This window comes from Tachypleus tridentatus, chromosome 7 (genome assembly GCF_004210375.1).
Source record: "Tachypleus tridentatus isolate NWPU-2018 chromosome 7, ASM421037v1, whole genome shotgun sequence".
In the NCBI taxonomy this organism is placed as follows: domain Eukaryota; kingdom Metazoa; phylum Arthropoda; class Merostomata; order Xiphosura; family Limulidae; genus Tachypleus; species Tachypleus tridentatus.
The window spans coordinates 164632101-164642275 of record NC_134831.1 but is presented as its reverse complement, the minus strand read 5'-3'; the positions used below and the strand labels follow the sequence as shown (position 1 = coordinate 164642275).

Here is a 10175-nt window from a genome sequence, read left to right as displayed (position 1 = left end):
ATTTCTATTGCATCTACTTATGCCGATCTCATTGAATATTCGACGGTCTCATTTTTCTTTTGTTCAAAATGCTTTGTCCTTGTTCTTAGATTAAGTTCTTATGGGTAATTAAAAGTTTCCAAGGGAATTTCTTATGAGAAAAGTACAAAATGTAGATAATGGAAACAACATTTGGTTTAGAATGACTTAATCATGTGTATTGTACATTTTTAAGTACATTTAGTGAAACTAAGGACAATAGAAACAACATTTGGTTTAAAATGACTGAATCACATGTATTGCACAACGTTTTTAAAGACATTTAATGAAAACTATGGACAGTGGAAACAACATTTGGTTTCGAATGACTGAATCACGTATATTGTATGACGTTTCTAAAGATCAGAAGTCAACATTATATTAAATATCATTTTAAGAACGATTCAGCGCCATCTTCTGTCTGGATTTCTGATATAACTGCAATAACATTCTTACCGAAAGTACAGTAAATTGCTAAGAAATTGTGCATTTATTCGATTAATAATTATTATTGATTTTCTAAATTATGATATCAAATCATTAGTTGCACTGGGCCCCTTTAGGCTTAAGCGTTAAACCAGGCCCTGTTTTTAAAAACACACATTTTATTTAAGCCTATTGGCACAACGGTTATCTACTTTTACACTATTTTACACAATCACGAAATTATTACCAATCAGGTAAATAACAGAATTTATAATACATAATTCGTATCCTGTTATAACTTACTACAGTTAATGTTTCTATTTTATATATAGTCATTGACCTAACCTAAAAAGAACAGTATTGATACGCCCCATTATCTACCCCTCCGAAATCGCGTACCGTACTTTGGCGTCGTGGGTGCGTTGTGAAAGTGAAGGTCGAATCATGACAAGAATAGCTCAAAGTTGCTGGTTGATTGTGTTGACACTGTGTTTTTCTCTGGCTTATCATTATAGTGTAGATTGCCCTCTTGTTGCTTTGCGCTAAATACCGAAGACAAAGAACTAATATAGTACTGAACATATACAAACTGTTAGTAGAATATGGTTTGTTCATATAATTATCTTGATACTAGCTTGGCCTCGTTAATATTCGTGTGTATGTTAAGAGTAAAGTTCAATTTTCATGTCTAAATTTGGCAAAAAATTTGAGTGCCACACCAGTCGACCAGACTTTGGTTGACATGGTTCAAAGTTAAAGGGCACACTGAAGGTTATTCACTTTCATTAAAGCAGTAGCTAGTTAGGATTCACAAAAACGTTCTATGAGCCCAAACCAAAACTAGCTTTACAAAGGTTATCATCGGTTGAAGTGATATTAACTAAAACGAATTTAGTGGATTTATGATATGTTGACCATTATGATTCCCTTCTAGTTAGAACATTGATAGTTTCTTAATTAAAATAAAGGCTGTGGATTATGGTAGGCAATTAAAGATAGTTGTATTTCCGAAGGGACCCTAAAAATATTATATTTCAAGAGGCCCGGCATGGCCGGCCGGGTGGGTTAAGACGTTCGAGTCGTAAATCTTTCAGCCGTGGGAGCGTTATAATGGAACAGTACACCCACTAGCCCAAGAGTTGGCGGTGGGCGGTGATGACTAGCTGCCTTCCCTCTAGTTTTACACTGATAAATTAGGGACGGATAGCGCAGATAGCTCTCGTGTAGCTTTGTGCGAAATTATAAAAAAAACAAAAACAAACTGTTTCAAGATAAAATAAAAACAAAATTAAGAGCAAGAAATATTTTTCTTTCTTTTTTGTTTGTTTTTGAATTTCGCGCAAAGCTATACGAGGGCTATCTGCATTAGTCGTTCCTAATTTAGCTAAGAGTAGAAGGAAGGCAGCTACTGATCATCTTCCACCGCCAACTCTTGGGCTACTCTTTCACCAACAAATAGTGGAATTGACAGACATATTATAAAGCTCCCGCAGCTGAAAGGGTGAGCATATTTGGTGTGACGGGGATTCGATTCCGCAACCTTTGCGAGTCGACCGTACTAATTTTATTTCTTGCTGTCAAAGTACTTGTGTCATGTTGTGTTGTAGCTTATAGAGTGCATAATTCTTCTCGGAATTCATGGCATACATACCTTTTCCTGACGCCACGACAGTACAAATTGCAAAGTTGAGCGTCCCTTATATGATATCATTTTAGTATGTACTGACTGACTAACAGACAACACATTACTGTAGAGTAGTGTGTCTAGTTGAAATAGGATATTATCCAGTGGTCTTTGGCTATCTTTCTGGAAAACCAGTCAGTAATAAATTCACATACACCGAGTGTACACAATGTTAGATTATAATAGTTGTTGTTGTTGTTGTTTTTTATCATAATTTTCGTGAAACGTTTACACTTTACATAAGGATTATTAAGTCTCCAATTTTGAACAGCACCAAACGCTAATTCTTTTTGGGGCTAGCCTTGCCTTATCGAATAATACCCACAGCCCAAACTGCGTTCGTGACGGAAAGAAGCAAGAATCATGAACTCTCGGATTATGCATACCTTAAGTATTTTGCCATCCCAGCCATTTCACGCTTGAAAGGATCAGTTTCTTTTTTGCAGGAATTTTACCTCAGGGTTGTCCAGAGTTTAACAGAAATAGAAAAAAGGGACTGGAAGGAGATCAGAAACAACAAAAAACTGGGATGTTTGTCTACAATGAATCTGTGAACGTTTATATTACATTGTTTTGTTTGGTGTTTACAGAATAAACAGTTCTCACTGCTTTACTGCGACTTTAGAAAGTGGGTTAAAAGGAAAGAGGTCATACAACTGACCTACAAATGCAGATGACCACCATAGCGTTGATGACCAAAATGAGGTTAATGGTACCAAACTGTCCAAGTGAGAAACTAGTATGAAAAGAAATTTCTGTTTCTAATGTGACAAATATTTGAGCATGATTTTATCTTTTGAGTTCTATTTTAATACTGTTCACTGTCTGAACTTCTATGATGTATTTTAATATTGATCAGTGTTTAAATTTGTATGATCTATTTTAATATTGATCGGTGTCTAAACTTCTGTGATGTATTTTAATATTGATCATTATTTATACTGATATTGGCTAAACGAAATTCGAGTTTTTACAATCTGTTAGTTTCATTTAATTCAGAATCAGTTTGTCTTTCTGTGCAATAAATCCAGTTAATAGGTTGCTATACGTTTTTTTCACTGTTGTTATCAGGAAAATCTTTTGGTTAGTAATCCTGACGCTTCGTCTTTGTACAAAGGCCTGGCATGCGAAGTGGTTAACGCACTCGATTCGTAATCTGAGGGTCGTGGGTTCGGATCCCCGTCGCACCAAACATGCTCGCCCTTTCAGCCGTTGGGGCGTTATAATATTACGGTCAACTCACTACTCGTTGATAAAAGAGTGGTGATGACTAGCTGTCTTCCCTCTAGTCTTATACTACTAAATTAAAGACGGGTAGCGCGGATAGCCCTCGTGTAGCTTTGCACAAAATTGAAAACAAACCAAACCAAATCGTCTTTGTACAAAGAGGAAGAAGCTCCGCCGTGAAAACAATTCTTGTCTTATTTTACGTTATTTTAGTTTTTATGGTATTGTTTTTAGAATTTTAAACCTGGACAACGCCTTATTCGACAATGATCAAAAATTCCAAAGTTCAGACATAGCAATGCGTAAATTAGAATTACTGATCAAAAAAAAAAATCAGTTAGCAATATCGTCACTCGTATGACCGATCGAATCGAATACCAGAATTGGCTGTCATAGTTATAAATTATTCCACAGATGTGACTACGGAACGTGTTCAGCAGTGTATTGCGTCTCAAATCTAACTCTACATACACGGCCAGTTTTCATTAACTTATTCTGTTAGTAATTTCGTAACGGATCGAGATAAATATAACCTGTCCTGTGGTTATAAACCTCGTATAACTTATAAGTTAGAAAACTGTTTATAATATTCGAATATCAGAAAGTGTGTTTACGCTTGTTTTGCACGTTTAGCTAGACGAAGGTATTGAAATTCTTTTTTTCGCTAATTCTTTTCAACGAACAAAATTTGTACTGTCATAACTTTCAAGCGGTACATGAGCATTGTCAACCAAAAATGATTCCGTTTCTACTCAATAGATGGCTCTTTGTATAGCAAGGATTTACTGAAACAGCTCTTATTAATAAATAATTTACGAGGATATTAAAAAAAAACTGTCATTTTTTACTCTGGGATCTTTCACCTACAACCCTAACAGATGTCGCTTTTTTAACTCAATCTAACAAAATTATTAACTGCAAGGTTTAATACAGCAACTAGGGATACATAAACAACAACTAAAAAGTCACGTGACTTATAGCTGAAACCCAGTTGTTTCCATGCACGGAACATAACATGTGTGGTGTATACAAAACAACAACTGAAATATGTAGTACTGCTAACAGTCTGTTGCCAATTTCACACTTCACATATTCTGCTGTGTATGTGTATACAGATATTTGTCTACCTTGTACTGATTGACTTAAATGGTTTAATTTATACTGTTTAACTTTTATCACTTAATTTTTATTGTTTAACTTATATTGTTTATTTTATATTCTTTAACTTATATTGTCTGATTTCTCCTGTCTAACCTGTAACGTTCAACACTATAGATAGTCCTTCTCACCTAACCAAGGTAAGACATAATATTTAAAATATCCTTCTCACCTTTAATATTTAACACAATAGATATACCTTATTAACCTTTAACGTCCATCCAACACTGTGGGTTGTGTATTATATCACTGACAGATGTTTACACATTATAGATTGAGTAGTATCGTATCACTGACAGATGTTTACAAACTATAGGTTGTGTATTATATCACTGACAGATGTTTACACATTATAGATTGAGTAGTATCGTATCACTGACAGATGTTTACAAACTATAGGTTGTGTATTGTATTGCTGACAGATGTTACATCCTTCTCACCTAAACAGGTAAAATATTTTCTGCATCCTTCTCACCTAACCAAATTAAGATATAATATTTTATGTATCCTTTTCACCTGATTAAAGTAAGATACAATATTTTATACATACTTTTCACCTAACCAAAGTAAGATATAATATTCTATACATCCTTCTAACCTAACTAAGGTAACAATATATATTTTATATATCCGTATTTAAATTCGAATAAGTTTGGTTTATGAAGAAGCTACGATAAAGTTTTCATGAAATGAGTCAGAAACAGAAAAAGAAAATCAAGTTTTTAACATATCACATATTCATCAGAAACATTAAGTCGATTTTTAAGCAAATAAAGACTCGGAAATATTGAAGCAATGTTACAAAATTTAAATCTAAGCGCGTGACCAGCCACACGTTGACTACGAAACCATTGGTTTAGTGGCTCTCGTTCCATTATCCTAAACTACCACTCAGCGTTATAAGAAGGATAGTCAAATTCCACTATGCAATAGAGTAGCCCGAAGGTATGCAGTAAGCTCCACTGACTGGCTGTATTCCCTCTACACTATAGGGATGGGTAGACAGATAGCCCTTGTATATATTTGAATATTGTTCGTTTGGGATGCTCGTGCATGTTATGCCTCTGGCTGTCAGAGTGTTGAAATAGGTTTCAAGGTTCTGAATTTAGGGTAATCCGTTTGTGTGAACAGAAGAAAGTGAAACAAGTGAAGGCAGAAAAAATCCATTCTGTCTAACATGTAAGTTGAAGAAAGTACTTCAGAGAACTTCTATTGGTTAAATCACTCAGAGACTCCACCTTCTTATACATCTTTTATTGGTTAAACGACACATAAATTTTACATATTACTTTAAACATCGGGTTCAGCTCTTAAATAGACCAAAAACACAGCTGAAAACTGCACACTTTCGTTTGTACACGAATAACTTCCAATAAAACATGAAAGAAACTAAACGGATCTGTATCGTCGGTGGAGGATCCAGCGGTTTGACCTCCATTAAAGCCTGTTTAGAAGAGAAATTATGGCCGATTTGTTTTGAAAAAACTGACCAGTTAGGTGGACTTTGGCGATACCGAGAGGACACTTCAGATGGCCTAGCCTCTGTAATGAAGTCCACAATTATCAACAGTAGTAAAGAAATGAGCGCTTACAGTGACTTCCCCCCACCAAAAGAATTTCCAAACTACATGCATCATAGTTACATGATCAGGTACATTGAAATGTATGCCAAAACGTTTGACCTGGTTCAACACATACGCTTTCGTCACGAAATTCTGAGAGTTGTTGAAAATCAGGATCCCGAGAAGAATGGACGCTGGAAAGTGACCATCCGGGACACGGACAAAGGCCAAAGTTTTGACGACGTTTTGATGGAGTAATGGTGTGCAGTGGCCACCACGTGTATCCACACATCCCCACTTTCCCAGGGATGGAGAGTTTTAAAGGTAAAGTCATCCACACCCACGACTACAAAAAACCTGATGGATTAGAGGACAAAAAAATTGTTATTGTGGGTATTGGCAACTCTGGAGGAGATGTGGCTGTGGAACTTAGCCACATCACTAATAAGGTAAGTTGATCTACTAATAAATGGGTTCAAACCCAGGATGACCTGGGATTAGTTCGATTGATCACTTGCATCATGAGGCTTCATATTTCATGGTCTGTTGCAACATGAAACCACGTTCTACGCTAATCCCAGAAGCGCTATAAAATGAGAGTGTCAGATTCCACTGTTTGATCAGTTAAATAGCGTTTCGAGTGCTTGCGGTAGGTGTCATTGAATGGTTGTAGTCTATACATGAAACCCTGTCGTGATAATTCTAAAACAAGTGTACATTTTTAGATATAATTGATTCTCACAATTTAAGGTTCTTTTAGAAAGCTTATTAAGTTTAACAGAACCTATCTCTAATTTTGTTTTCATTTTCAATGATTTTAACAGAAATAACTATTATGTTTATCATTTCTTTGAAACTCCCTAACTTTAATAACAATATATTTGTCTTTGCAGATGTATTAGCTGACCCCCCACTAACTTTAGTTAGCTTAGTTGTTTTTGAATTTCGCGTAAATATACATGAAAGATATCTGTGCTAGCCGTCCCCAATTTAGCAACGAAAGATTAGAGGGAGGGCAAGTAGACAACATCACCTACAACCGGCTGTTGGGTTACTCTATCACGAAAGAATAGTGAGATTGACTCTCACGTAATAATGCGCTTACAGCCGAAAGGTAGAGTGTGTTTGGTGGGACGAAGATTCGAACCCTGGACCTTCAGATTGGGTAACAAGCACCCTAACTACCTAGTCACAATATATGTGTCTTTACAGATAAATTAGTCGAATCCCCTAACTTTAGTTACACTGTATCTGTCTTTACAAATACACTAGCCGGATCCCATAACTGTACTTTGTTTATTTTTTTAATTTCGAGGTCTATCTGCGCTACCAATCCTTAGCACCGTTAGACTCAAGGGAAGGGAAATAGTTATCATCACCTACCACTGGCTGTTGGGTTACTCTTTTACCAAGAAATAGTGGGATTGACCATCACATTATAACTTTAGTCACACTATATATTTGTCTTTGCAGGTGTACTTAAGCACTAGGAGTGGTTGCTGGATTATTCATAGGGTTGGACCCCATGGCTTGCCCTTTGATGCCACGTTCCTTAGACGATCTTGGAACACTGTTTGGAATAATATTCCTTATAGTCTAACGTGCCATGTGTCAGAGAAATACATCAATACGCAGTTCAATCACGAGACTTATTGCATCAAACCGAAACACCGTATTTTTGGACAGCATCCCATGGTAAATGATGCTTTACCCAATCGGATACTGAGTGGAACTGTGGAACTGAAAAGAAATATTAAAGAATTCACCGAGAAAGGAGTAATCTTTGAAGGGGAGGATGAAGAACATGAGACGGATGTTGTTATTCTAGCTACGGGCTACAAAATCGACTTTCCCTTTATAGACGACAAAATATTTTCTGCTAAAGACAACAAGGTAGAACTGTATAAGTATGTAATTCCCCCGAAGCTCAAACAACCATCTCTAGGTTTCATCGCATTAGCGCAACCAGTTGGTTCCCTGCTTCCAATTGGCGAGATACAAGCTCGCTGGTTCGCCATGTTGATGACAGAAAAAGTGAAACTCCCTCCTGAAAAAGAGATGATGGCCGACATAAAAAAGAAACATGATGATCAGGTCAAGAGATATTCTGAAAATCCACGATACACCATTCAGGTGGACTGGATCACGTACATGGATGAAATAGCCTCGCTTATCAATGCTAAGCCTAACCTGTTATATCTGTTACTAACTGATCCTAATTTATTTTGGCATTGTTTTTTTGGTCCTTGTTTACCTTATCAGTTTCGAATTAGAGGTCCTCATTCATGGGGACAATCCAGAAGGACAATCATGACATACAGTGAGCGTGTATTTGGAGCTCTTAAGACTTGTCATTTAAGTGAGAAAGAAATCATACAATCTCGACAATTCTTCAAACGTCTGGTAAAAGTTTTGTTCCTGATTTCTATAGCATTCGTATTGCTAAATCTTGTAACGTGAACCACTGAAGATAGCTATCAACAACTATGTACCAGTGAGGTCTCAAAATGGCAAAGTATCTGGAGGTGAAGGTTCGATAATTAACCCATTAGTTGGTAACAGTTGTCCGAAATATCTCAGAATAAGCTGTAATATCTGGTAAATGATATTTATATTTTAAAGATACTCAAACATTTGTACGTACACTGCTTTGCATATCTTATTTTGCTTGATCAACGTACTCTATACAACTTCATTTGTACTAAAAATATTACTGTTCTGATGATTTTTATGTTTTCAAATCAAACCAAATAAATTTTATTAAAGTTCTCAAGTTGTATATCAAAGCCAGAAATTGGTGTCTCATAAGCGCAGTTGAACTTCCCAATTAATTTGGAGTTTACATCTTGTCTTAAAACGGGTGGGGGTGGGATGGTTAGTATATCGTTGATGTAGTTGTTGTTTTTTTAAAATAAATATTGGAAAAAGAATAATTTAGGGCCGTAAAAATAATATTAAGTACATTTAATGTAACGATTACAAAATTATTTATTTAATAAAGTTTGCTACAGGCTACGTTCAATTTTTAGGCTTCACAAACAAACATTGAATAACAAATAATAATATTAATAAAGTTTAACTGCAAGTTTCTTGATTAATAAGAAACACCGACTAACTTATTGATTAGATAACAGAACCACTGGATAACTTCACTCGTTCACTGGATATTTTATAGAATTTTCGGCTGTTTCTCGATAAATATTTTATGATTTCATCATTAACCAACTACTGGTTTTCACAAACGATAAACTTTTGCCTACGTATTAACCACTGGGTTAGGGGGCGCTTAACTTGTAATTTGAGGGCCACGGGTTGAAATTCCCGTCACACCAAACATGCTCGCCCTTTCAGCCGTGGGAGCGTTATAAAGTTACAGTCAATCCCACTGTTTGTTGGTCCAAGAGTTGGCGGTGGCTGCTACTGACTAGCTGCCTCTAACGCGTGAAGTTTTACACGAATGGATTAAAATCGAAACCAGAGAACGAAGCTAAGAATTCTGATTCCGTTCACTTTGAAAAAGAATCCTCTATGTTTTGTGCTTGATATGTCACATAGAAAAGTCTACCTCGTTTATTGTTTGTTTTTTTAAACAGAAAGCAGACATCTTTTCAAGCACCACAGATGTTAAAAATGTTGTTTCACTACATAAAATGACACTTTTCGATTATAAAACCGTTACTACGGTTGAAGTAATACTTTCATGTAAGCTAAATTGATTTTCTAGAAAGTTAGGTTTTAAACAAATAAAACGAGAACGACAATTCATTATGTTTGTCATGAGACATAATGTTAGGCCTTCTATATTTATAGTCCCTTAGAGAGTTTAAAGAATTAGAATTGTGTAATAATAGTATTTCAACCACATTATTTCTGCCATATCCATTGTCGAGGACGCTTTTCGCTCAAGCCAGAGTTCAACAAGCCCGCCTGGACACAACAAACATAGTAATAGACCTAATAATAATGTTTTATGAAAGTATAATTAATTGCAATAATGCCTATACGATAAAATGGCATAGTATGATATTTTCCGGAAGAAGGAGAAAATACATATGTGTTAAAAGAATGGTAAAGTCAACGTTTATGATCAAATTACAAGG

The 10175-nt window shown here is 35.7% G+C and overlaps 1 pseudogene; it reads left to right on the top strand.

The window, feature by feature from the left end:
- Window positions 1-5839: 5839 nt before the first annotated feature.
- LOC143257104 (flavin-containing monooxygenase 5-like) lies at window positions 5840-8873 on the top strand (annotated as a pseudogene).
- Window positions 8874-10175: the final 1302 nt, after the last annotated feature.